This window comes from Microtus pennsylvanicus, chromosome 20, assembly GCF_037038515.1.
Source record: "Microtus pennsylvanicus isolate mMicPen1 chromosome 20, mMicPen1.hap1, whole genome shotgun sequence".
NCBI lineage: Eukaryota > Metazoa > Chordata > Mammalia > Rodentia > Cricetidae > Microtus > Microtus pennsylvanicus.
The window spans coordinates 9346614-9372258 of NC_134598.1; the positions used below are offsets into that span (position 1 = coordinate 9346614).

The following is a 25645-nucleotide window of genomic DNA, read 5'->3' on the forward strand; positions in this document are numbered from 1 at the left end:
ATTGAACACAGAGGCCAGGAGCTGACATGGATACAAAGAGTCGCTGTGAGTGGTTAGATATTAATAACTCTGTGAAGGAGCTGCTGGAGACCAGCAGAGCCTCGGGGCTGAGCTAGAAGACACCCTATCGCAGGAAAGCCAGGTGCAGCACTATCTCAAAAAATGGGTGGATGGAAATATGGACAGAGGGATGGCCTCGAAAGTGGGTTGCATCCACCAGTGGGGCCTGTGCTGAGCGGATGTCCGCTGCCTATTGGTCCCTTCATGCATGTACCTGGGAGTCGGCCAGACAACAAACCCTGGGGCCGTCCATCACAGTGTTAGGTGCCGTTCCTTTTGTGGGTCTGTGGGAGTGCCAGTGTGGAGGTGTGGAGACTGCACCCTTCTTCCTCAGTCTGGTACGTTCAGTCAATTTATGGGCCTGATCTTTCTACTTAAAACTTTTTTAGAACAATTTGTCTAGTGTGTGCCTGTGTGTGTGTCCTGTGCACACAGGGCCCCGGGAATTGTGTAAAGATCTGTGAACAACTTACAGAAGTTGTTTCTTTCTGTCTACCATGTGGGTACCAGGGATCCAACACTGGCCATCAGTCTTGGAAACAAGTATCTTTACGTGCTGAACCATCTTGCTGGCCCTCCAATGGTTTTGTTTCGTTTGTTTGGAGACAGGGTCTCACTATGTAGCCCTGGCTGTCCTGGAATTCACTATGTAGATGGGAGTAAAAGTATGTGTCACCATGCCTGGCTTGATTTATTTTTTATTTTATTTTTATTTATTTATTTATTTATTGGCTTTTCTAGACAGGGTTTCTCTGTGTTACACCCTAGCTGTCCTGGAACTAGCTCTTGTAGACCAGGCTGGCCTCAAACTCACAGAGATCCGCCTGCCTCTGCCTGGGATTAAAGGCGTGCGCCACCACCGCCCGGCTTTATTTTTTATTTTTGTCTCTGGGTGTTTTGTTTGCATGTCTGTCTGTGGACCACATGTGTGCAGTACTTGTGGAATCCAGAGAGGGTGTCAGATTCCTCTGGGACTGGAGTTACAGCCATGTGGGTGAGCTACCATGTGGGTGCTGGGAATCAAACTTGGATCTTCCAAGAGAGCAGCCAGTGCTTTTAACTGCTGAGCCATCTTTCCAGCCCCCTTCTAATGGTTTTAATATGCCCATGTGCTTGAATTTTTCATTTCCATGAGGATGCAGGCGTGTCTGTTTTACTTGTAGGAATAATGCATGAGTCTGTGCCTCCTGGTTTGGGTAGGACAGGTGATGGTGTCTACATGCACAAATGAGATGCAGGGTCATCGTGACTCTGCATTTGCATGAGTCTGTGCCTCCTGGTTTGGGTAGGACAGGTGATGGTGTCTACATGCACAAATGAGGTGCAGCATCATCCTGAATCTGCGTTTGCACTCAAAGTGGAGCCAACTGCTGCTTTGTAAAATGGTGTCACCAGGACAAGACGTGGCCTGAAAGCCACTGTTTGACACAACTCGACCAGGTCAGCAACTTAGAATAGGGCACAGCTTGGTTGCCCCTCCAGCTTCCCGTGTCCTCAGGGGCAAGACTGACGATGGGGAAGGGACCTGAGGTCTGGATTTTCTCACTTTTTGCAGTGAGTTCTACCTCAGAAAAGAACTTTTGAGATTTCTCAGAATTCTTACCTTTGTCCTCTGAGAGTCCCAAGTAGTGAGTCCCCGAAGAAGGACTTCAGTTTCCACCAGGGGAATTTACCCGACGAGGCTGGAGGTTGGAGGAAGCTGAGTAGCCTTTTGAAACTAGGTGGTTTTACAAGAAAAAGTCTGGAAGGGCTGGGGGCTTGAACCTGGGACTTTACACTTGCTGGTAAAGAGGCCTATCGCTGACATATCCCACTGATCGCTTCCTTTGACTAGGCCCGAATCTGAGCTAGTTACTTCACCTCTTTGGATTTGGTTTCTTCCTAAAAAGTGAAGAGATTGACCAGTAAGAACTCCAAGGGGGGCTGGAGAGATGGCTCAGAGGGTAAGAGCACTGGCTGCTCTTCCAGAGGTCCCGTGTTCAATTCCCAGCAACCACATGGTGGCTCACAACCATCTGTAATGAGACCTGGTGCCTTCCTTGCCAGCAGTACATTGTATGCTTAATAAATAAATCTTTAAAAAAAAAAAAAGAACTCCAAGAATGGGCCGGGCGGTGGTGGCGCAAGCCTTTAATCCCAGCACTCGGGAGGTAGAGGCAGGCGGATCTCTGTGAGTTTGAGGCCAGCCTGGTCTACAAGAGCTAGTTCCAGGACAGGAACTACCTTAAAAAAACAAAAACAAAAACAAAAAAAACCTCTCTGGTGGCTGAGACTGACATGAACTAAAGTAAGGTCATTTATGATTCTTTAAAAAGTTATTAAAACTTTACTATAAACAACTTACAAATAAAATCATCACACATCAGAATTAATCAAACGCAAAATCTATACCCCTCCCCCTTTGTTTTTTCAAGATAGGGTCTCTCTGTATAGCCCTGGCTGCCCTGGAACTCACTGTGCAGACCAGGCTGGCCTTGATCCACCTGCTTCTGCCTCCTAAGTGCTAGGGTTAGAGATGTGAGCCACCATACCACCGTTTATATACCTAAGTGCATAAATACAACCATCTCAGTACATACAATGTTAATGTTACCTGTATGCATATGTTCAGGGTCAGACCATTGGTGTGGGAGAGCCAGTTGGGGGGACTCTTCCTTGCAGGAGACTTTCCCTACCTCAGCATGCCCCACTTGTCTGTCACTCTTTTTCTGGGTGGAGGCCCTGAGAGCTTTTGCACTTCCCTGTGAGTGACAATTGGTGTCATCACTGTTCAGGCAGCCGCGTTGATGAGATTTCATGCATTCAGTGAACTTCTCTACAGAGTTCTGAAGCTGTGAAGCGGCACACTGGATTTTGTGCTTTCGTTCTCAAGTACATAGTTACATACTTATCCAGTGCCAACCCCTCCAAAAATTCAATTAGCTTTATATCGTTCTCATGAGTTCATTACCTTGCTTTCAGGCCTCCCTCATCACCTGATTTTTACCCTTTCTTGTTCTCCATTCTATATGTTATAATGTAGCCACATTACATTTCTTTACATACATGCGTGTTTATAATAAGCTGAAAACCCCATATAAAAGCGAATACAGTTTTTTTTCTTTCAGAGATTGTATGACCTTGCTTAATATTATACAGTCTAAATTTACACATTCCCTGTAGATTTTATGATTTCATTATTTTTAGAGGTGAATAGTGTTTCATTTTACAAATGTATCATTATTTTCATTATCCGTTTATCTGCTGATGGAGAAAACAAATCTCACCAGTATTTTTATTTGGGATAGATTTTTTTTTTTTTTTTTTTGATTTTCGAGACAGGGTTTCTCCATAGCCTTTTGGTTCCTGTCCTGGAACTAGCTCTTCTAGACCAGGCTGGCCTCGAACTCACAGAGATCCGCCTGCCTCTGCCTCCTGAGTGCTGGGATTAAAGGCGTGCGCCACCACCGCCCGGCTTATTTGGCATAGATTTGACTTAAGTATCTGAGGGTAGGCATGTAGCTTGGTTGGTCCTGTGTTTGTCCAGCATGCATGAATTCCTGGGTTTGATACCCAGCATCACACACACTGGACATGGTGGTGTCTGCTTGTAATCCTAGTATCTGAGAGTTGGATGCACAAGGATCAGAAGTTCAAGGATGAGCTGGAGGCTAGCCTGGTCTATGTGAGCCTAGTCAGTAATTTCATGAAGCATTTACAATAGTGGCTGACTAACATTAATGTTTAATTAAAACTTGCATTCTTTCTGACACATAGATTGCTTGTGGGCCAGAGTCCTCTCATCTTACATGCGGTGAAGAAAGAAAGTCTGCCAGTATTTGCCAATCAGATTGCTTCTTTCCCACGTGTCATACTCCTAATTGCCAACTGTAGTCGCCAGTGAGTCATCTCTGCTGATCACAGTTACTTTCCTAGACCAGCCTCCAGTTTGTATTTGTAACACTGACATTTAAAATATGGTTTTCTTTGGGGGGGTTGTTTTTTGTTTGTGTTTGTGTTTTTGTTTTTTGTTTTTGAGATAGAGTTTCTCTGTAGCTTTGGAGCCTGTCTTGGAACTAGGTCTATAGACCAGGTTGGCCTTGAACTCACAGAGATTCACCTGTCTCTGCCTCCCGAGTGCTGGGATCATCACTGCCCAGCTAAAATATGTTTATTAGGCTTGTACATAACATGATCCAGGCTGTTTTCTAGCAAGTACACCCAAGTCTCCTTGAGTGAATATGGCTTTCTTCTACAGGGCCCAAACATGCTTTTGTGTGTGTGTGTGTGTGTGTGTGTGTGTGTGTGTGTGTGTGTGTTAGGCTGTAGTAGATTTACTAGTTTCCTATTTATTTATTTATTCATTTATTTACTTACTTTTGAGACTGAGTCTCACTGTGTAGCCCTGGCCTTCGTGTAACTCTCAGTGTAGATCAGGATGGCCTGGAACTCACAGACTCCCATGATTGGCAACATTTTTCTTAATTAATAATTTTTTTTTAAGGGCTGGAGAGATGGCTCAGAGGTTAAGAGCATTGCCTCCTCTTCCAAAGGTCCTGAGTTCAATTCCCAGCAACCACATGGTGGCTCACAACCATCTGTAATGGGATCTGAGGCCCTCTTCTGGCCTGCAGGCATACACACAGACAGAATATTGTATACATAATAAATAAATATTAAAAAAAACCTTTCCTGGTCAGAAAATGATTATAGATACACAATAAAGACAGATTCAGGAAAAAACCCTCTAAATGGGTCACACTGTATTTAATAAATGTATGTAGGCTTGAGAGAGAGGGGGTGGCACACGCCTTTAACCCCAGCACTCAGGAGGCAGAGGCAGGTGGATCTCTGTGAGTTCGAGACCAGCCTGGTCTACAGAGCTAGTTCCAGGACAGGCTCCAAAGCCACAGAGAAACCCTGTCTCGAAAAAAAAAATAGAGTAATAAAAATTATAATAAACCACATAAACATGGAAAATACATAGAATCTGGATTATGTAAACTATTGTGTTTTCTTTGAATTTTTTTGACTGCTAATGAGCTAACTACAGAGAGACGTTTGATTCTGGGGGCTGATAAGCTAAACCAACATACAGGTATCTTGACTTCAAAATTTGGGTTTAAGGATATGTTGCTTTGGAAAAGAGGTTCTGCTTTTGTTTCCACAGAAAATGGGAAGTTATAGATTCCTTCCAGGCTAATAAGGTTTGATCAAGTAAGAACCCCTGAGAGGTCTCCAATATGAGCGATGGCCCAGGTGATCCAACATCCAGAACAGCTTCCAGGCTACTGGCTGAGGCTATGCATCCTCACAGATTACTACAGCCACGATTTCAATATAATTCTAAATTTACCAGCGCCCCTAATCAGCGGGCAGTAGTACAGAAAACTATGCCCAAATTCCATATTGGTTATAAACATTTGTTTTCATTTAAAGGGGTTGGTTATAAATGGTTAATGGTCATAGTCAATCTCTTTCTAAAGAAAAAAGGGGTTTGGGCAGTGGTGGCCTGGCCTTTAATCCCAGCACTCAGGAGGCAGAAGTAGGTGGATATCTGTGAGTTTGAGGGTAGTTTGATCTATAGAGCTAGTTTCAGGACAGCTGGGGCTGTTACACAGAAGAACTCTGTCTCGAAAAGCCTAAAAAAAAAAAAAAAGAAAAAGAAAAAGGGGGGATATGATATAGAAACGTAAAAGGTAGATTTTTTCCCCCCGAGACAGGGTTTCTCTGTGTAACAGCCCTAGATGTCCTGGAACTAGCTTTTGTAGACTAGGCTGGCCTCGAACTCACAAAGATCCACCTGCCTCTGCCTCCCTCCCGAGTGCTGGGATTAAAGGTGTGTGCCACCACGACCCGGCTAGACTATTCAATCTACTCTAATCCAAGAAACAACTGTTATTCTCAAAATACTTGACACTGGTCTGGATTTTGGTTTATTGATACAAATTTAAGGTCAATTTTTGTTTGTTTGTTTTTTTAAGACAGGGTTTCTCTTTGTAGCTTTGGAGTCTGTCCTGGAACTAGCTCTTGTAGACAAGACTGGCCTCAAACTCACAAAGATTTGCCTATTATATGTGTTTTTCTACTCTTGTTTAAGGTATTATGTTTAAGTGGTTCATTAAAAATGTAATGTATAGTTAAGAAATACAAATTAATAGTCATCTATAATAGTCAAACTTACAGTCATGTTAGTTAGGTTTTCTAGATATGCAGATATATTTCAAATAGATAAGTAATCTTCAAACACCTCAAAGACCTACAGAATATGGTATTTAAAATATTTTAAGAACTTAGGTGGGGTTGGAGAGATGGCTCAGTGGTTAAGAGCACTGACTGCTCTTCCAGAAGACCTGGGTTCAAGTCCTAGCACCCACATGGCAGCTCACAACTGTCTGTAACTCCAAGATCTGACATCCTCACACAGACATACATGTAGCAAAAAAAAAAAACCCAATGCAAATAAAATAAAAATAAATTATATAAAAAAAGAAGAAGCCAGGCGGTGGTGGCTCACGCCTTTAATCTGAGCACTCGGGAGGCAGAGGCAGGTGGATCTCTGTGAGTTCGACGCCAGCCTGGTCTACAAGAGCTAGTTCCAGGACAGGAACCAAAAAAGCTACGGAGAAATCCTGTCTTGAAAAATGAAAAAAAAAAAAGAAGAAGAAGAAGAACAAGAATTTAGGCTTTTCTCGACAATGAGCAATGAGACACATCTGCTCCTGGCAGCACCAATTACTTCAAGGGGATGATGGGCATTAAAGAAGCATCTTATGGAGTTTTCTTTCTTTCTTTCTTTCTTTCTTTCTTTCTTTCTTTCTTCTTTTTTATTTTGTTTTGTTTTTTGAGACAGAGTTTCTCTGTTTCTCTGTAGCTTTGGAGCCTATCCTGAAACTTACTCTGTAGACCAGGCTGGCCTCGAACTCAGAGATCCAACTGTCTCTGCCTCCCAAATGCTAGTATTAAAGGTGTGTGCCCCCATATCCTGGCTTGGAGTTTGTTTTCAATGTGGCAAGGTTAGCCATTTGAGCAAGAAACTGCTCTTGCCTGGACTGCTTGACAATATGCTGTGTAAATGGACATGCAGGACCCACAGGAACATGACTGCTGAACTTGCCAAAAGCAAGGCAGGACAGTCCTTCAGATTTCCTGCTTCACTGAGAAATCTGCCAGATACTCTAGGCCTATAGTCAGAAGATAGATGCTCCAGTGTTACAGAAAAACTTTGGGTGACTGTCCAGACAACCAGATATAGTGATATTTTTATTTGTTTATTTTTTATTATTTATGTTTTAATAAATAAAGCTTGCCTAAAGATCTAGAGGTCAGGTAGCGGCACACACTTTTAATCCCAGGATTTGGGAGACAGAGGCAGATGGATCTCTGTGATGTAAAGGCTACTCTGGGTTACACAAGATCAATGCTGAAACAAATCCAGGTGGTGGTGGCTCACACTTTTCATTCTAGTACTAGGGAGTCACACCTTCAATCCCTGTTGCGGGAGGTCCTCCCACTCCTCCAGCCAATAGCTGCTGAGATACCACGCCCCAATGGGCTGGTATCTGGTATCTCAGCGGCTATTGGCTGGAGGAGTGGGAGGACCTCCCACAACAAATCCCAGAACTAGAGGGAATATAAAATGGGAAGAGAAAGAGGCTCGGTCTGTTTAGTCTGCTTAGACTGCTTAATCTGGTTAGTCGCCCAGTCTTGGTAGAGGTAAGACTTCTCTAATGGCTTGACTGCTTTGCTTTTCTGGTTTCAGGTTGAACCCCAATTTCTGTCTCTGGCTTTTTATTATTCATTTTATGTTACTAATTGTTCTATCTGGCTGTAGCAAATAATAAAATAATAAGTACCCAGAATATTTATTATAGTGAAATAATATTAAATACGTACCCCAAGAATTTTATTATTATGGCTACTTATTATTTTATAAATATTATATAACAGTATTTATATAATTATAAATGATAAATAATAATATATAAATAATAAAATATTATTATTTGCCACAGCAAAATATCTCTGTCATTTCTAGAGTTTTGGAAGTTGCTTGCAATGAACTTCCCAGTTACTCCGGTAATAGTATATTCTTCTAGGGCTTTGATGGAGTTGAAGACTAGATAGTTAGAATTATAGTTTTCCTTAGTTATGATAAAAAATAAATTAGATATGAAACTTTAGATACACAAAGATAAAATAGATGTTAGAGAATTTTCTTTAATTTTGTCAAGTACAAATAGACTAGATATTGTAACTGTAATTCTTGCTTGATAATCATTTCATTACATGTAATTTTACTATGTTAAAGTTAAAAAGTTCCTTTTTTATTAGACAGAAAAGGGGAGATGTCATGGGATTCCCCTCTATATGCTGTGAATCTATTTTTATTACAATTGGTTGATAAAGAAGTTTCTTTGGCTTATGGCAGGGCAGAATATAGCTAGGCAGGAAAGCCAAACAGAGACAGGAAGAAAGAAGGAGAAGTCAGGGAGACACCAGCAGTCACCAGAGGAATAAGATGCCAGAGCCTTACCCGTAAGCCACAGGGCACACGGCAATACACAGATCATTAGTAATGGATTAATTTATATGAATAGCTAGCTGGTTAGAAGCCTGACCCATCAGCTAAGCAATTATAATATTAAGTCTCAGAATGATTATTTTATAAGTGGCTGTGGGGGCCAGTGGATGGGAGAGAAACTGGTCTAATAGGAGCACATGGGACGGAGAAAAGTCTCCAGCTGCGGTAGAGTCTATCACCATCGTGGTAGACAGCATAGCTGAGAGCTTACATGTTGATCCACCAGCTCATGAGCCAGAGAGACAGAGAGAGAGAGAGAACGCGCGAGCGAGAGCGCTAGCTTGAGTGGTATGAGCCCACCCATAGTGACACACCTCTTCCCACAAAGCCACACCTCCTAATCCTTCTCAGTTAGTTCCACCAATGGGAAACCAAGCATTCAAATACATGACCCTATGGGGGCCATCAGCACTGAAAGCACCACACGAGCAACCACACATAACTTATAACTTTATTCACAAAAAATAAAAATACCAGCTTCAAGGTGGGCTGCGGGAGTCGGGCAGCTGGGGGTGCACGCCTTTGATCTCAGCACTCGGGAGCCAGAAGCAGGCGGATATCTGTGAATTTCTAAGTCAGCCTGGTCGACAAGAGCAGTACAGCTCCAGCTGTTACACAGAAAACAAACAGACAAATGAGATGGACTGCGTGTGCGCGCCTTTAATCCCAGCACTCAGGAGGCAGTTGCAGGTAGAGGTACAGCTAACCTGGTGTGCCCAGGGAGTTCAAGGCTAGCCACACCTAGTAGTGAGACCCTCTCTCTCCATTTTCTCTCTCCAGAAGAAAAAGTTTAAAAGAGTTTTGGCTAGAACTATGTGGTAAAAGCACTTGCCTAAGGTGCAGGTCCAATTCCTAGTAACACTCTCTCCAAAAAAAAAAAAAAATTTGAAGCTCAAAACACTTTTTTTTTTTAATTTTCAAGACTGGCTTTCTCCATAGCTTTTGGTTCCTGTCCTGGAACTAGCTCTCATAGACCAGGCTGACCTCGAACTCACAGAGATCCGCCTGCCTCTGCCTCCCGAGTGCTGGGATTAAAGGCGTGCGCCACCACCGCCCGGCTAGCTCAAAACCAGATGTAGCACTTTTATCCAGATGTCAGCATACTGGCATGCTCCAGTTCAGAAGGTTCAGACAGAAGGAAGTGAGCTGCTGGCTCCCCCCCATCCATATGGTGAGACCCTGCCTCAACCATCCCTCCCACCGAAACTCCCAAACAAATAAAAACAAAAGTTTTGTGAAGATACACCACAAAAACGACTCTAATATAAAGTTAGTGGGTTTTTTAATTTTTTTTTTTTGGTCATGACCATTGCACAACCTTTGTCACTACTTACCATTTTCTTTTCGTGCATGCTAGGCAAAGGCTCTACAGCTGAGCTGCCTCCTGCCAGAGACATGTTTATTACCCGGAAGAGAAAACCTGTATCCACTAACAGTCCTGCCAACCAGCCTGCAGGTTCTGATCTCACATCTTTACTTTAATGTTTATGCTAGGCAAGCACTTTCTTGGTGTGCTACGTCCCCAGCCCTTGGGTTTTGAAGCAGGGTTTTACTGTGTAGCCAGGGCTGGCCTTGGACTCTAAATCTTCCTGCTTCTACCTCACGAGTGCTGGGATTAAAGGTGTGAGCCATTGTCTAACTCAAGAGTGCTTCCTCTTCCTTTTCCCCCTACCCTGCCCCCATCTTCAGCTTCTTTTTCTTCAGTTTGATATCTGGTACTTGGGTTGGGTTATTGTGCCTTAAATGTCTCCATCTACAAAATAGATACTACGCCCTTGCCTATTGTCCGGAGGAATAGATAAATCATGGGCATAGAATGTTACAGATTACATTCTGCGATTATCCAGACATTAGTTATTATCTCCTGACCTCAAACTCACTTTGTAATTGAGAATGACCGTGATCTGGATCCCACGACCTCCATCTCTGAGGTGCTGCGATTTTAGGCTTGCACTGCTACACCTGGCTTTTATTTTTACTTCCTGCTATTTTAAATATTCAGGTATTGTTATGTTGACCAGGTGACCATTGAGCTTCTGGGTTTTAGCAATATTATGTGTCTATAGTATTGTATAACGTGTATAGTGTGTCCACAGCCTTCTTAATAATTAAGCTACTAAGCCTAGCTTTCCAGTTATATCTCTTTCCTTCCTTCCTCCCTTCCTTCCTCCACCCATCCATTCCTTCCTTTTTTTTTTTTTTTTTTTTTGGTTTTTCAAGACTGGGTTTCTCTGTGTATCTCTGAAGCCTGTCCTGGAGGCCTTGAACTCAAAGAGATCGACCTGCCTCTGCCTTCTTAGTGCTGGGATTAAAGGCTTGCACCACCACAGCCCGGCCTTTTGTTCATTCTTGAGACAGGGCCTTTGTAGCTCCGGCTCTCCTGGAATTTGCTATCAACCAGGCTGACTTCAATCTGTTGTCTGCCCCTCCCCCACCCAAGGTTTCTTTGTATAGCTCTAACTGTCCTGAATCTTTCTCTGTGTAGTGATCTTTTGTTTGTGTTTTAACAAATAAAGCTTGGGGCTGGAGAGATGGCTCAGAGGTTAAGAGCACTGGCTGCTTTGACTAAGGCCCTGCGTTCAATTCCCAGCAACCACATGGCAGCTCGCAACCATCTGTAAGGAGATCTGGTGTCCTCTTCTGGCATGGAGGTGTACAACCAGGAGGAACATTGTGTATATGATGAATAAATCTTAAAAAAAAACAAAAACAAATAAGCTTGCGTGAAAATCAGAGCGTAGAGCTAAGACACTAGAGGCCAGGGAGTGGTGGTAAATCTCTGTGAGTTCAAGGCCACTGTGGGCTACTTGAGATTGAGTGTAGAACTCTCACAAAGGGGATCCCATCTTCTAATCCCAGCACTAGAGAGGTGGAGATATAAGGCGAAGGAGAGAGGAACACAGTGCAGTCCAGAGGTTTGGTGCAGACAGACGCATTCTCACCTTCTCCTCATGAGCCACAAGTACTCTTAACTGCTGAGCAGAACCTCCAGCCCCTACACTGCTTGCTTGAGGGTCAGTAAACCAACACATAGTCAGGAGTAGACTGATTCTACCTAGAATAGACAAAACAAGGAGGTAGATTTTTTTCATTGATTTGTTGTTTGTTTAGTTTCGAGACAGGCTTTCTCGTCTTGGAGCTCGCTTTGTAGAGCAGGCTGGCCTTGAACACACAGAGATCTGCCTGCGTCTGCCTCCCAGTGTTGGTCTTAAAGATGTGTGAGCACAACCACTCGCTTTTGGGGAGGCTAAACTTTTAAGATGGCTGTTCTTAAAAAGCACGGACACGGTGAGTGCCAAGACAGTCAAGACTACCTAGAGACCACCTAAAAAACCCACAACAAACCCAAACAAATAGGAGCTTTATTTTGGGTGCAGGAGTTGTAGTCTTGGATAGCGGTGGTTCGCGTGAGAAATACCAGGGAATAGGACTGTGGAGCCCAGTCTGGGCTTCGTGGTGAGGACAGCCTAAGGCTACAAAGTGAGACCAGTCTGGGCTTCGTGGTGAGGACAGCCTAAGGCAACAAGGTGAGGGCCAACCTAGGCTACGCAGTGAGTGAGGCCAGCCTAGGGCTACGCAGCAAGACCTCCCAAATTACTGGCCTAATTACAAGTCCGTGCACGTGCACCGCACACGAAGATCCCAGCGGGCGACCTCAGGACCTGAGGGCACGGCGCGCGCCATGCAGCGGGCACCCGCGGCGGGAGCGCGCGCCAGCCCGGAGAGGCGCACACAGGAAGCAGGGACGCGAGCAGCGCAGGACGCGCTGACGACCACGCCGGACGTGGTGACGTAGCGCGCAGGCCGCAGCGGGGGGCGGACTCCGGGCCTTTCTTCCCCTTCTGCTTCTCCCCCTCCCCCCTTTTCTCCCTCTCCGGGTTTGGGCCCCCTTCTCTTCCCCTCTCCCCCCTCCTTCCCGAGCCCCTTTCCCCTCCCCCGCCCCGCTCCCCTGCCTCCCCGCCCGGGCCCCGGGGAGACCCCCCCCTCCGAGAAGAGCCCGCCCCCAGAAGCGCGCCGCCGCCGCCGGCCGTCGGGGCCGAGCCGCAGCCGAGCGGCCGTGGGCCCGGGCGGCGGGCGGAGACCGGGCGCCCTCCCCGCTCTGGCCCCCGTGAGGTGAGGCCACCTCCGGCCGGGGGGCGGGCGGCGCGCGGGCAGGGGGCGTGGCGGGCGGCGGGCGGGCGGGCCGGGGGTGGCGGGGCCGGGCCGCAGCCTCCGGGAAGGGTCGGCCCGCGCAAGCCGGCGAGCGTGCGAGCGCGCGCGGAGCGGGGGCCACGGGGCTCCGGGGAGGGGGCGGCGCCACCTGTGGCCTGGGCCGAGGGCCGGGGAGCGCGGCGCCCTTGGCAGCGCCGGAGGGCAACGAGTGTTTCTGGGGGGGTGCTCGCTCGCCTCGGAGCCTCCCGCAGAAGGGGACCTAGAGGTGTTGGAGTTTGTCACTGGACGCAGCTTGGAGTTGGCACATGGCTGGAAGAAGTCCTGCAGCTTGAAGAAGTTGGGCCTGTGCTGAGCTCCCAACTCATGCTTTCTCGTAGGGCTAAGCAGTTTTCGACGTTTGTCACCATGAGCCGAGTAGCCGATTTACGCGAAGTGAATTGTTTTGCATAATTATGACTTACTGAATCTCAGTCCCCCCCCCCCAAAAAAAAAGAACTGCACTAAAACCGGGGAGAGAAAAGTGGGAAAATTTAAAATTAAGATCCTAGTTGAAGGAGAGGCCTTGTACGTCCCCTGCCCCAAAGCACTTGAGTCACAGACCTAGCTGAGGTTTGTAGGCAGCCTGAAGGTTAGGGGATGTGACATGTACCACTTAACAGCACACATTCCTAGCATTTTATTGTATTTTTAGATAGTTAAATTGACATGTCAGTCATATGTGGCGCCTTTTCCAAATGCGTTTTTCCTTACTTCATTCAGTAAAGCCCCATCCCACAGGACTGGGGCATCTGGATAAAGGTTGAAGTCCATGTGGAAAGGCCTGAGTTATGCTATTTCGCTTCTCTTGCTAGATGTATTTCTCCTCACCAGTAGCTGTTTTCCACTGTGATTTCTAGAACAGAGAACCTTAGTAGAAGGGCTGATGTCTACAGAAATGTCTGCAGAAGTTACTTTAGGAGTTGAAATTCCAGTAGGGCAGAGGCAGGAGGATGCTTGAGTTCAAGGCCAGCCTGCTCTATCTACAAAGCCAGTTCTAGAACAGCCAGGACTGCACATGCAGTTGCGATTCGAGTTGTTTTGTGTGCACTAGATGATCTACAGAGCTTCACAGCTTAAAATTTTAAATTGCTTAGATAAAGCCAGCTGTGATGACACAGACCCGTAATCATCCATTTGGAAACTGAAGACTGGAAGATCAAGAGTTCAGAATTAGCCTAGTCTACAGAAAGAGTTTAGGTCAGCCTGGAATACATGAAACCCTGTGTGAATAAGCAGACCAAATCAAAAATAAGGCAAAACTTTGCCCAATTAAAGCTGGTAGAAGTGGGATAGACCTGTAATCCTAGCAACAGGAATCCTGAGTTTGAGGCCAACCAGGAGTATAGGATTGAGTTCAAACCTAGCCTTGGTTCTGTCTCAAATAACAAATCAGCAACATTAAAAATAAGTAAATGTGATAAAAACAATGTGCCGTGGGCTCAGATTTTGGCTGCTTTGGTGGAGTGCTTGCCTAGCATGCACAAGGCCCTGGGCATCACTCCCCAGCATTGTGTAAAATCAGGAGGATATGGTGTGCTTTCCTGTGGTACCTGCACTCTGGAGGTGGAGGCAGGAGGATTAGAAGTTTAGGATCGTCCTCCACTACATAATACAGTTGAGTACCCTGTCTAATTTTTTTTTTAAATGGAAAGGCATCTGAAGAGGGATGGCTTCCTGTTTCAGAGTAAAACCTGCTTCCTGTAGGCTTTGTCTACTAGTTTTGAGACACAGTCTCACTCTAGCCCAAGGTGGTCTCAGACTCGTGAGCACTGGGATTACATGTGTGCACCATGCAAACCACTTTAACAGGGCACTGTTAAAACCTTTCTCTCTGCCTCTGACAGTAGATCTTCAGCCGCAATCTCCCGTAGCTTACACACTTATCTCCTGGTTATTGGTAGATCACTCTGGCACACTTGTACCCGGACACTCCGCACTTGTTTTGTGTTCTTGGCTCATCTTTCCCTTATGAAACTGCATTGCCTGTCCTCAAGGGACCCTAACGGGGACATTTCCTTAGCTATCTGAATTGCAAAGGATTTGTGTGACTCTTGCTTGTTGCCTGGTTACTTTCTGTAAGTTTTAGTCTTTCCTATTAAAAAACTGCTGGGAGGAAAGATTGTCTTTTTTCTTCTATGAATTGCTCTGTCCTCCTCACTTTTGCAATTGGATGTGTAGTCAGTGCTTGACAGACTGTTTATTGACTGACTAGGTAAGGGGGCTTCATAGTGCCCAATTTGCCCTGGAACTCCTAGGCTCCATTGATCACCCAGTGTCAGCCTCCCAAACAGCTGGGGCAAGGACCTGGCTGTATTCTTGAGCTCTTTCTTTATGGTAAATTTCTGGAATTTTGTAAGGTATCCATTGGACGGTAATATTTTTCTCCTGTCACCTCTTGGGATATTTTCTGTTTAGCATAGAACAGAAGGGGTTGTGAGATTTTTTGTGTGGCTTGTCTCTGCCTCTGAAGTTCTGGGCTGGGATCAAAGGCGTGCGCCACCACTTCCAGGCTGCTTCATTATTGCTTTTGCTTCTTGGTCACCTTCTCTGAGCTGGCAAGAGTGGCCTGGGTGAGATTGTCTCTGGGGTATCCAAGTGAGGTGGAGTTTTAAAAGCACTTTGTAGGAACGTGATGGCAAAGGTTTTGGTTTAAATATGTGCCAGGGGTTAGCCAGGTGGTGGTAGCACACTTCTTTAATCCCAGCACTCGGGAGGCAGAGGCAGGCAGAGCTCTGTGAGTTCAAGGCCAGCCCGGTCTACAGAGAGTTCCAGGACAGCCAGAACCAAACCCTGTCTCATAAAACAAAAAACAAGCAAAAAAAAAAAAAACCCAAAAAAACAAATGTTTGCCAGGACATTGAAAGCTGGGATGTCCATGAGAGAGCAACTTGTTTGAGGAGAAAGAATGGAGATGGAGTAAGCATTTGACTAGATCTGGTTCTAATGTTAATGTACAAGTAACAGAAGTGTGCCAGGTAAAAGATCTACTGGCATATGTCTAGACAATCAGGAGTTCAGAGTTCTCTTTACTTAGTGGGCTACCCGAGATGTGCCTGTCTGGGTATGTACACCTGAGTGGAGCCCAGAGGCGTCAGATCTCCCTGAAATTGGGACTATCGGTAGTTGTGAGCTCCCTACTGTGGGTGCTGGGGGAACTCAGGTCTTTGTAAGGTCAGTGCTTGCTCTTAACCACCTAGGCATCTCTTCGGGCCCCACCCTGTTTTGTTTTTGTTGTTTTGAGAAGGTCTCACTGCACAGCAACAGCCCAGGCCAACCTGGGAAGAGCATCTCACAAAGGTCCTCCTTCTCCAGCTCCCTTGGTGCTAGGATAATAGGTGCCAACCACCACCCTGGCCTATTACTCATTTTGTTTTATAAATAATTTTTAATAACCTAAACAAATGGGTAACAGTGTCTTCCAAACTTCTAGTAAGTTTTTCTCCAGCCCCAGAGACACTTAAACATTTCTCTGTCATAGCTAAATAGGTGCTCACAATGCTTGTGTGCAGGGAGTTTCTGAATGAGCGTGCTCCTTACTGTGCCAGCTTGCTTCATGAATGCATACATTTTCAGGAAAAGGAGGAGTTAAAGAATACTTTTAAATGTGTGTGTGTGTGCATACAAAGAGAGGATAAATATGAACCTGGGCGCATTTGCCAAGGTGTGTGTGGACATTAGAGAACAGCTTTCTGTGTAGCGGGTTCTCCCCACCTTAACATGGGTTCCAGAGACTGATCAGTCTCTCTCTCTTTTGCTTTTTCTTTTTGTTTTTCAAGACGGTTTCTCTATGGACCAGGCTGGCCTCGAACTCCCAGAGATCCACTTGTCTCTGCCTCCCTAGTAATGGGATTAAAGGCCTCTGCCACCACTGCCTGGTTGAAAGATTCAATTTTGTGTAGCCCAGGGTGGCCATGAACTAACAGAGATCAGATTTTTCTTTTAAGATTTTATTTATTTATTATTATTATCATTATTATTATTATTATTATTTTTAGTTTTTCGAGACAGCGTTTCTCTGTAGCTTTGGAGCCTGTCCTGGCACTAGCTTTTGTAGACCAGGCCGGCCTCGAATTTACAGAGATCCGCCTGCCTCTGCCTCCTGAGTGCTGGGATTAAAGGCATTTGCCATCACCACCGGGCAAGATTTTATTTTCTTGATACAGTTCTCTACTATGTAGCTCTGGCTAACTTGATACTTTGTAGTCTAGGCTGGCCTGGAACTCACAGAGATCTGCCTGCCTGCCTTTGCCTCCTGAATGCTGAAATTAAAGCCATGCACCACCACTCACAGTCAAAGGTTTATTTTATTTCAAAATTATGTATATGCGTGCTTATATTTATGTACCATTTTATGCCCTGTGGAGTCCAGGAGAGGGCATCCTATACCCTGGAGCTGGAATTGCTTGTGGTTGTGAGCTACCAAATATGGGTGCTGGGAACTCAAGTGTCATCAGGCCTGTTAGCAAGGCCCTTACCCTTTGGTTAGTGAGCTTTTCTGTGCTGCTTTTCAGAGATGAGTTAAGAAGGCAGCCATGAGGGCAGCTGCCCTTCTAGTACTCAGAAGGAAGAGCAGGAGGATGAGTAAGTCTGAAGCTGCCCTGGACTACAGTGTTGAGTCCCTGTCTCAGAAAATCACAGAGAAAGGAGAGTGAGTCCAAGGGACTTTGTCCTTCCGTGGAATGTGTCACCACCTCAAGCAGGAATTGTAGCCAGATTCACGGCTTCAAGATGTGTACATGAGTCCAGTTGGTGAATCTAATTTTAGACCTTCATAGCCAGTGGCCTGAGTATTTCCCTTGAGCTATATCCTTCTCACCCTCCGTAGAAAACACTCCACTCGATGGCCTGTCTGGTTGCTGCTTTAGCAGTGTAGCATTCTACCTTGCCATTCCAGGTACTCTCTTCAGTCCTTTTATTAGATGCGACTTATTTTTATAATTAAGCACATTTTAGAAATTACTTTTTATTTAATGTGTATTGGTGTTTTGCCTGAATGTTTGCCTGTGTGAAGGTGTCAGATCTTGGAGTTACAGACAGTTGTGAGCTGCCATGTGGATGTTGGGAATTGAACCTGGGTCCTCTGGAAGAGCTGAGTCATCTAACTCCTGTAACTCCTATGTGATTTTATTTTATTTTTTCTTTATGAGCAAGTATGAAATTTTCTTTCTTTCTTTTTGGTTTTTCGAGACAGGGTTTCTCTGTAGCTTTGGAGCCTGTCCTGGAACTCACTCTTGTAGATCAGGTTGGCCTTGAACTCACAGAGATCCACCTGCTCCTGCCTGAGTGCTGGGATTAAAGGCGTGTGCCACCATTGCTGAAGATTTTCTTAATTTAGCCTTTGCTTTGAGTTTGAGAAATACCAGCCATGGGAGGCAGAAGCAAACAGATTTCTCTGAATTCAAGGTCAGCCTGGTCTACAAAGTGAGTTTCTGGCTAGCCAGGACTACACAGTGAGACCCTATTTTGAAATTAAATGAATTGGTCTAAGTCCTTGAAGTATGCAGTTCATATTTTTGTTGACATTGTTTCATGTGACATTTGTAATAATTTATGCAGGGTTTTAGCATATAAACATCATTGTTGCCTCAAGTAGAGTGCCCTGGAAAAGTGGTTCAGATTTAGGGAAGCTTTCATGGGCTTAACAACTAGGAAAGAAGCAATTAGGGGGAGTTCATTACAAATTCAATACTGGTACAATCCTAGGCTGGCCTGAAACTCACCATGTAGCCGCTGGCTTCAGACTTAGAGGAATATACCTGCCTCATCTCCCGAATAACACCTTTTCAAGTTGCCTTGTTTGACTTCTTGTCTGTTTTCTGACTTATACCTTAATGCTTATGAGAACAGAAATGTTACATATTTTATGAACTGCTATAATCCTAATGTCCAAAATCATTCCATAGTACATATTTATATCTGTGTGTATGTATGTATGTATGCATGCATGCAATTTGAATCTTATTCTGTAGATTTGTATTGGACCTAGGGGTATTGTAGAGGGAACAGCAGGCCTGCTTTTCGTCCTGCCTGGCTCCCACACGGCTAGCTTAGCCCCGGAAATAATAACGCGGAAACTGTATTCTTTTAAACACTGCCTTGTCCGTTAGTTCTAGCCTCTTATTGGCTAATTCTCACATCTTGATTAACCCATTTCTAATAATCTGTGTAGTACCACAAGGTGGTGGCTTTCTGGGAAAGATTCAGCATGTCTGACCTAGCAGCTGGCTCCATGGTGTCTGCCTCACTGCCTTCTTCCTCCCAGCATTCTGTTCTGTCTTCCCCACCTACCTATGTTCTGACCTATCAGGCCAAGCAGTTTTATTTATTAATTAACCAATGAAAGCAACAAATAGATAGAAGACCCACCTACATCATTTCCCCCTTTTCTGTTTAAACAAAAAAGAAAGGCTTTCATTTTAACATAGTAAAATTACATGTAACAAAACAGTTATCAAGCAAGAATTACAGTTAAAATATTTATATCTGTTTTATCTTTATCATAACAATGGAAAACTATTCTTCAACTCCATCAAAGACGCCAGAAGGATATAATATTACCTAAGTAAACAAGAAGTAAGCAACTTCCAAACTCTAGAAATGACAGAGACATCTCACTGCCTGGACAGTCACCCAAAGTTCCTCTGTATCGTTGGGGCATCCATCTTCAGACTATAAGCCCATAGTATCCAGAGACATTTCCATGAAGCAGGAAATTTCAAAGGCAGTTCAGTCACTATCTGCTGTGTCCTGCAGAATGTCTTGCAGACTCTTTTATGAATCAGGAACCCCGAAAGATCATTTCACCTTTAGGCAAGTTTAGCAGTCCTCTCTCTGTGGGTTCTTTGTGTCCAGTTTATGCAACAGTCTAGGCAAGAGCAGTTTCTTGCCCATATGGCCAACCAACTCCATAAGGAGCCTCTTCGATGCCCATCTTCCTCTTGAAATAGATTGGTGCTGCCAGGAGCAGACGTGTCTCATTGTCATGAAAAGCCCTAAATTATTAAAACATTAAATGCCATATTCTGCAGTCTTTGAAATATATGAAGAATATCTATCTAACTGAAATATATCTCTATATATCTAGAAAATCTAACATGACTACAAGCTTGATTATTATCGATGATTATCCATTAACAACCTATATTTCCTAATTATATATTACATTTTAAAAATGAACTACACAGGGCTGGAGAGATGGCTCAGAGGTTAAGAGCATTGCTTGCTCTTCCAAAGGTCCTGAGTTCAATTCCCAGCAACCACATGGTGGCTCACAACCATCTGTAATGAGGTCTGGTGCCCTCTCCTGGCCTGCAGGCATATGCACAGACAGAATATTGTATACATAATAAATAAATAAATAAATATTTTAAAAAAAAATGAACTACACAATCACAATATCTTAATCAATATTAGAAATATATATACATATAACAAAATTGACCTTAAAATCCATACCAATGCAAATTATTCATATCTATATCAGGGTATAGCCTGTAATTTGTATTTTGGCAAAACTGCAGGTGCTTCTGTTGTCTCTGGTTAATTGTCTTAGATAACATTTTAGAAGCAGCACCATGCAGTCTGACAATTAAACCACTCTGATGGCTTTACCTTGCATCTATTATTATAAGACGATACTTTGTGTTTTTACCCTCATTTCTGACCACTTCCCTCAGCTCTAGGCTCATTTATTCTCTGGTATTCTAAACATCTCTCTATTTGACTCTCACATAGCACCTCAAGTTCACCATGACCAAAGCAAAAATAATTTGAAGAAACTAGGAGTGTAGCTCATTTGAATAGGGCACTCAGGAGGTATTGAATTTGATTTCTGAGTAATGCCAAATAAAACAAGCATTAAAAATATAGTAATAATTTTTTTTGCCGCATGATGGTGGCAGTGTGGTGCACGCCTTTAATCCCAGTGCTTGGGAGGTGGAGGCAAGTGGATCTCTTGAGTTCAAGGTCAGCCTGGTCTACAAAGTGAGTTCCAGTACAGTCAGGTGACACAGAGAAACCCTATCTTAAACCTCCATGCCCAAATATATATAAATAATCCTCTCATGGAAATTCGTTCTTACTCTTGAGTAGTTCTTCCTGTGAGTAGTACCACCTAGCTTTATAAGCCAAAAACTTGGATATTAAAAATGTGAGTCTTTTATATTCTTTAATATCTAACAATCATGAAAGTTTTATGTGGACACATATCTATAATATCTCCATTATCGTTTCCACTTCTAAATTTAGCTCAGGAGATGACCAGCTCTCATCTGTACAGCTGTGATGACTTTTGGTTGGCATTCCTATTGTGGTCTTCCTCCTTCCAGTCTGTACAGAAGTGATGGGAATGGGAAAGGGGATCCCAGAAGGAGCCAGAAGATGGTGCTAGAATTAGTAGATTGTTCATATGTGGGAAGAAAGGCAGATTAAGGGCTAGAGCCGTGGTTCTCAACCTTCCTAATGCTATTCCTCCTGTTGTGATGACCCCAACCATAAAATTATTTTTATTAGCTGGATGATGATGGCACACGCCTTCCATCCCAGAGGTAGGTCAATCTCTATGAGTTCAAGGCTAGCTGGTCTACAGAGTTAATTCCAGGACAGCCAGGGCTGTAATGAGAAACCCTGTCTCTAAAAACAAAAGAAAACTTATTTTCATTGATACTTTATAACTATAATTTCGCTACTGTTATGAATTGTAATTTAAATATCTGATATCAGGAACTCTGAATTTAGACCAGGCTGGCATTTAGACTCAGAGATTCCCTGCCTCTGCCTCCCAAGTGCTAGAATTAAAGGTGCATGACCCCACACCTGTCCTACTTTATTTTTTCCCTGACACTTCTCAGACTGGCGTGGAACTTGATGTGTAGCTGAGTTTTGACCTTGAATTCTAGATCCTCCTGCCTTTGCTTCTGAAATGCTGGGATTATATGCATGTGCTACCACCAGTTCTTTTATGTAGTGCAAAGGAGCAGCCTGGGCTACTGAAATAGCCAGACGTGGTCCACGCTTACATGGTGAAATTCAGTTCGGTCAGGTGAATATGAACAAATAAATAGGAGATAGCAATATAGCTCAGTTGGTACAGGTTAGCCTCGCCTGTTACATTGATAGCTCTTATTTATTCATTTATATTTTTCTCTCCTAATAGAACTTCACTATGTAAGCTGGCTATTTTACAATTTATGATTCTTGTTTTTATTCATTTATTATGTATATACTGTCCTGTGTGCCTGTATGCCTGCAGGCCAGAAGAGGGTACCAGATCTCATTACAGATGATTGTGAGACACCCTACAGTTGCTGGGAATTGAACTCAGGACCTCTGGAAGAGCAGCCAGTGCTCTTAACCTCTGAACCATCTCTCCAGCCTGATTTTTGTTTTCTTCAGTAACCTTTTGTTGTTTTGAGACTATTTTATATAGTAGCCCATACTGCCCTTAGACTGACTGTGTAATAGAGAATGACTGCAAATCCCTCAGCCTCCTGCCACTGTCTCCAAGTACTGGAATAACAAGTTCCTTTTATGCAGTGTTCTTGGCATCCATTGATGAGTCTTATTTGAAACTTTCATTAAAATTGGTGATTTTAAGATGTTGATTTTCAGATTGTCTCATTCCCTTTACATTTACTAGCTAGAATTGTTTTATAGAATACCCCTTCTCTGTTTTGTTTTGGAGAGTACTATAGTGTTGATATTTTTCTTTTGTTTTCTTACTGTGTGTGTAGTATATGGATGTGTATGCAAGTGTATATGTGAGAGACTGTGTCTAAAAATAACTAGTGCCAATGCTTACACACCCAAGGTTTTCCTCTGGGCCTCCATACACATATGCACGCACGTGTATGTACAACTGCACCAAATACACACACATAAGCACACACACATTGGTGCATACAGACGCTATTTCCCTCCTAAAATTAATAATTTGTAGTCCTAGTTGTCAGTGTTAAAAGTACTAACCGTATTGACTATTAAAAATAAAATAACATTTGGAGCTGAAGAGATGGTTTAGCAGTTAAGAGTGAGCACCCTTGTAAGACTACGCTGCTAACAGCCTGTAACTCTAGCCCCAAGTGATCGAACTTAACAGTGAGCGTGAGTGTGCTGTGCCTGCCACAGACACCTCTAACGCTCTTGTTCACATGCACACATAATTAAAAATAAAATGAAAAACTCTTTAAAAGAACAGTAAATTTGGTCAGCAAAACAGTTCAGTAGGTAAAGGAACTTGTTGACATGTCCAGTAACCTGTGTTTAGTCCCTGAAATTTACATGGTGGAAGGAAAGAGCCAACTCTTCCATGTTATTCTCTGATCTCCAAATATTGGTCATGCCAGGGTGTGTGCCCCTATAAATACATAAACTGTAAACCTGGTTTAAGAATAAGAATGTAAATTATTCTCAGTTTGGTTAGTGGGAGCTTTGGAGGGGGGAGATTCTCTGTTCTTTCGGCACTCACCATCGGGATTTCAGTACTCTGTGTACTGTGTCCTTCACTTGCCCCAGGCCTGGAGTTAATCCCTTGTGAAAGAACCCTGATTCCTCTAGTGGGGAGTAGTTCCTTCACAGGGAGATTACTTCTTATTCCTGTCTATCTGTTCTTACTGTTCTCATTTGATCAGCTGTTCTTTGTTTTGATGGGGTGGGGAGAGTGAAGTGCAGAGCTGTGGGTTCCCAGATGTACATAAGCAATGAAGTATCCAAACTAAATTACTTCATAGGAGTAAGTGAATTGTAGACAACTCTGATGACTTGGGGAAGAGGGCTGTCCCTGTAGTGGGTTTCCCCCCATAAGTGGCATTTGGTCATGGTGTTTTATAACAGCCACAGAGAAGTAACCAGTGTACCCCTGTGTGGGTGGTGACATATAAAGGTGAAACAGATTCTTACTCTTCTGATGCAGAGTTTCTTTGTATAGCTATGGCTGTCCTGCGTTGAAGTTACAGATACCATTTTCTTTTGAGTTTTATTTTTATTTTATGTGTACGGGTGTTTCACTTACATGTATGTCTGCACCACTTGTGTGCCTGGTACTATGGAGGCCAGAAGAGAACATTAGATTGTTGTATGCTACCGTGTGGTTTCTGGGAATCAAACCTGGGTCCTCTGGAATAGCAGCCAGTGCTCTTAGCCGACATGGTCTCATGTAGCCTGTGCTGATCTGGAAGTCCTGATCTTCCTGACTCAGCCTCCCAAGTGTTGGGTGTGAGCCACATCACCTGACTCAGTATTTTATTTAACATGATTACTAACCTGTCAGTTGATTATAAGGCACGTGTATTTCTTCCCCTTCATGTGGTTGACTGTTAACATTATAAAAGAAATGAGCTGCCTGGCAACATAAAACACAGATATTAAAATGAATTGCATATCTTCCAACTATTTCTCTTGCTTGGCTAAATTTAGAACTCTATAGAGCTTCTGTAGAATTGAAATCTCTGAGGATTTAATAGTTAATAGACAGTGCTCAACTTTTCAGAGAAAGAAAGACTACAGGCGCCTTCAAAATGATTCCTGTGCTGTCACTCACACCGCCTGACTAAGACACACAGACCAGTGAGAGTCAGACCTGTTCGGAGAATTTCATTTCACTGTCATATTTCTGAAAGCTTCCTAGGGCCTGGGCTCAATGTGGTAAAAGATTCTTTCTTCTCCTCAGGTGAATCACCAGCGGCTACCACTGTCCTTCCTTGGGGTGGCAAAGTCCTACTTGATACAGTTACTTCACCTGGATGGATGAGCCAGCTTATCTGTGCTAGAAGTCAGGTGAGCATTACACTGGGGCCTGATGGGTAAAGTTTATGATACTGCATTATTTTGTGAGCTTAGACTAAGGTTAATCGATAGTTGGAGCAGAAATTTCTGTGAACACGTAGCTGGCTGTTGATGAATGTAGAGATCTACATGTGTGCCATGCCAGCATAAGGCAGCTCTACGAGTGAGCACTTTGAGTAAACAATTGTAGTTAAATAGAATTCAAAATAGAATACAGTATTACTTATAGTAAATATGTTTAACACATCATTTGGTAGTAGAAAAAGTAATTCTATTACTGCATAATAAGATATTCTGAGAATATTTGAAAGTATAAAGATTCATAAACTGAGGAGAAAGATTAATGTTAATAGAATGTTGTGTTACTGAGATCTTAAATTTATACATATGATGAAATGAAAAAAAAATTAAAAATAAGATCTTTTTTTTTCCTTTTCTTTCTCCTCTTTTCTTTTGGTTTTTTGAGACAGGGTTTTTCTGTAGCTTTGGAGCCTGTTCTGGAACTCGCTCTGTAAACTAGACTGACCTCGAATAGATCCGCCTGCCTCTGCCTCTTGAGTGTTCTAATTAAGGGTGTGCACCACCATTGCCTGGACCCTTTTTTATTCTTTTAAAAGTTATTATGGGGCTGGAGAGATGGTTCATTGGTTGTGTGCACTAGTTGCTCTTCCAGAGACTCATGTTCGATTCCTACCACCCACATGGCAGATCACAACTGTCTAAAACTCCAGTTCTCAGGATCCAACCCCTTCACACAGACAGACATACACAACTGCTTGCCGTTCCAGAAGACCCAGGTTTCATTCCTAGCACTCAGTGGTTGCTCACAATAGTTTATAACTCCAGTTCCTGGGGATATGATTCCTTCTTCTGGTCCCTGCAGGCATGGACATGGTGTATAGACACACATGCAGGCAAAACATACATATATATAAAAAAGAACAAATTATTTTGGAAAAAAAAGAGGTACAAATAAAAAACAAACCAGAACCCTATAATGGACAATAAGGAATTTTGACTTATGTGTGTTATATTTATCAACTTTATTAA

The 25645-nt window shown here is 43.5% G+C and overlaps 1 protein-coding gene across 14 annotated transcripts in view; it reads left to right on the forward strand.

The window, feature by feature from the left end:
• The first annotated feature begins 12602 nt into the window (after positions 1 to 12602).
• The window catches only part of R3hdm2 (R3H domain containing 2), a 122898-nt gene continuing 109855 nt past the window's right edge, over positions 12603 to 25645 (forward strand). For all 14 annotated transcript variants that reach the window (XM_075954839.1, XM_075954831.1, XM_075954843.1 and 11 more), the window contains exons 1-2: positions 12603 to 12736; positions 24480 to 24586. The gene's annotated coding sequence lies outside the window, so the exon portion shown is untranslated. The remainder of the gene's footprint in view (positions 12737 to 24479; positions 24587 to 25645) is intronic.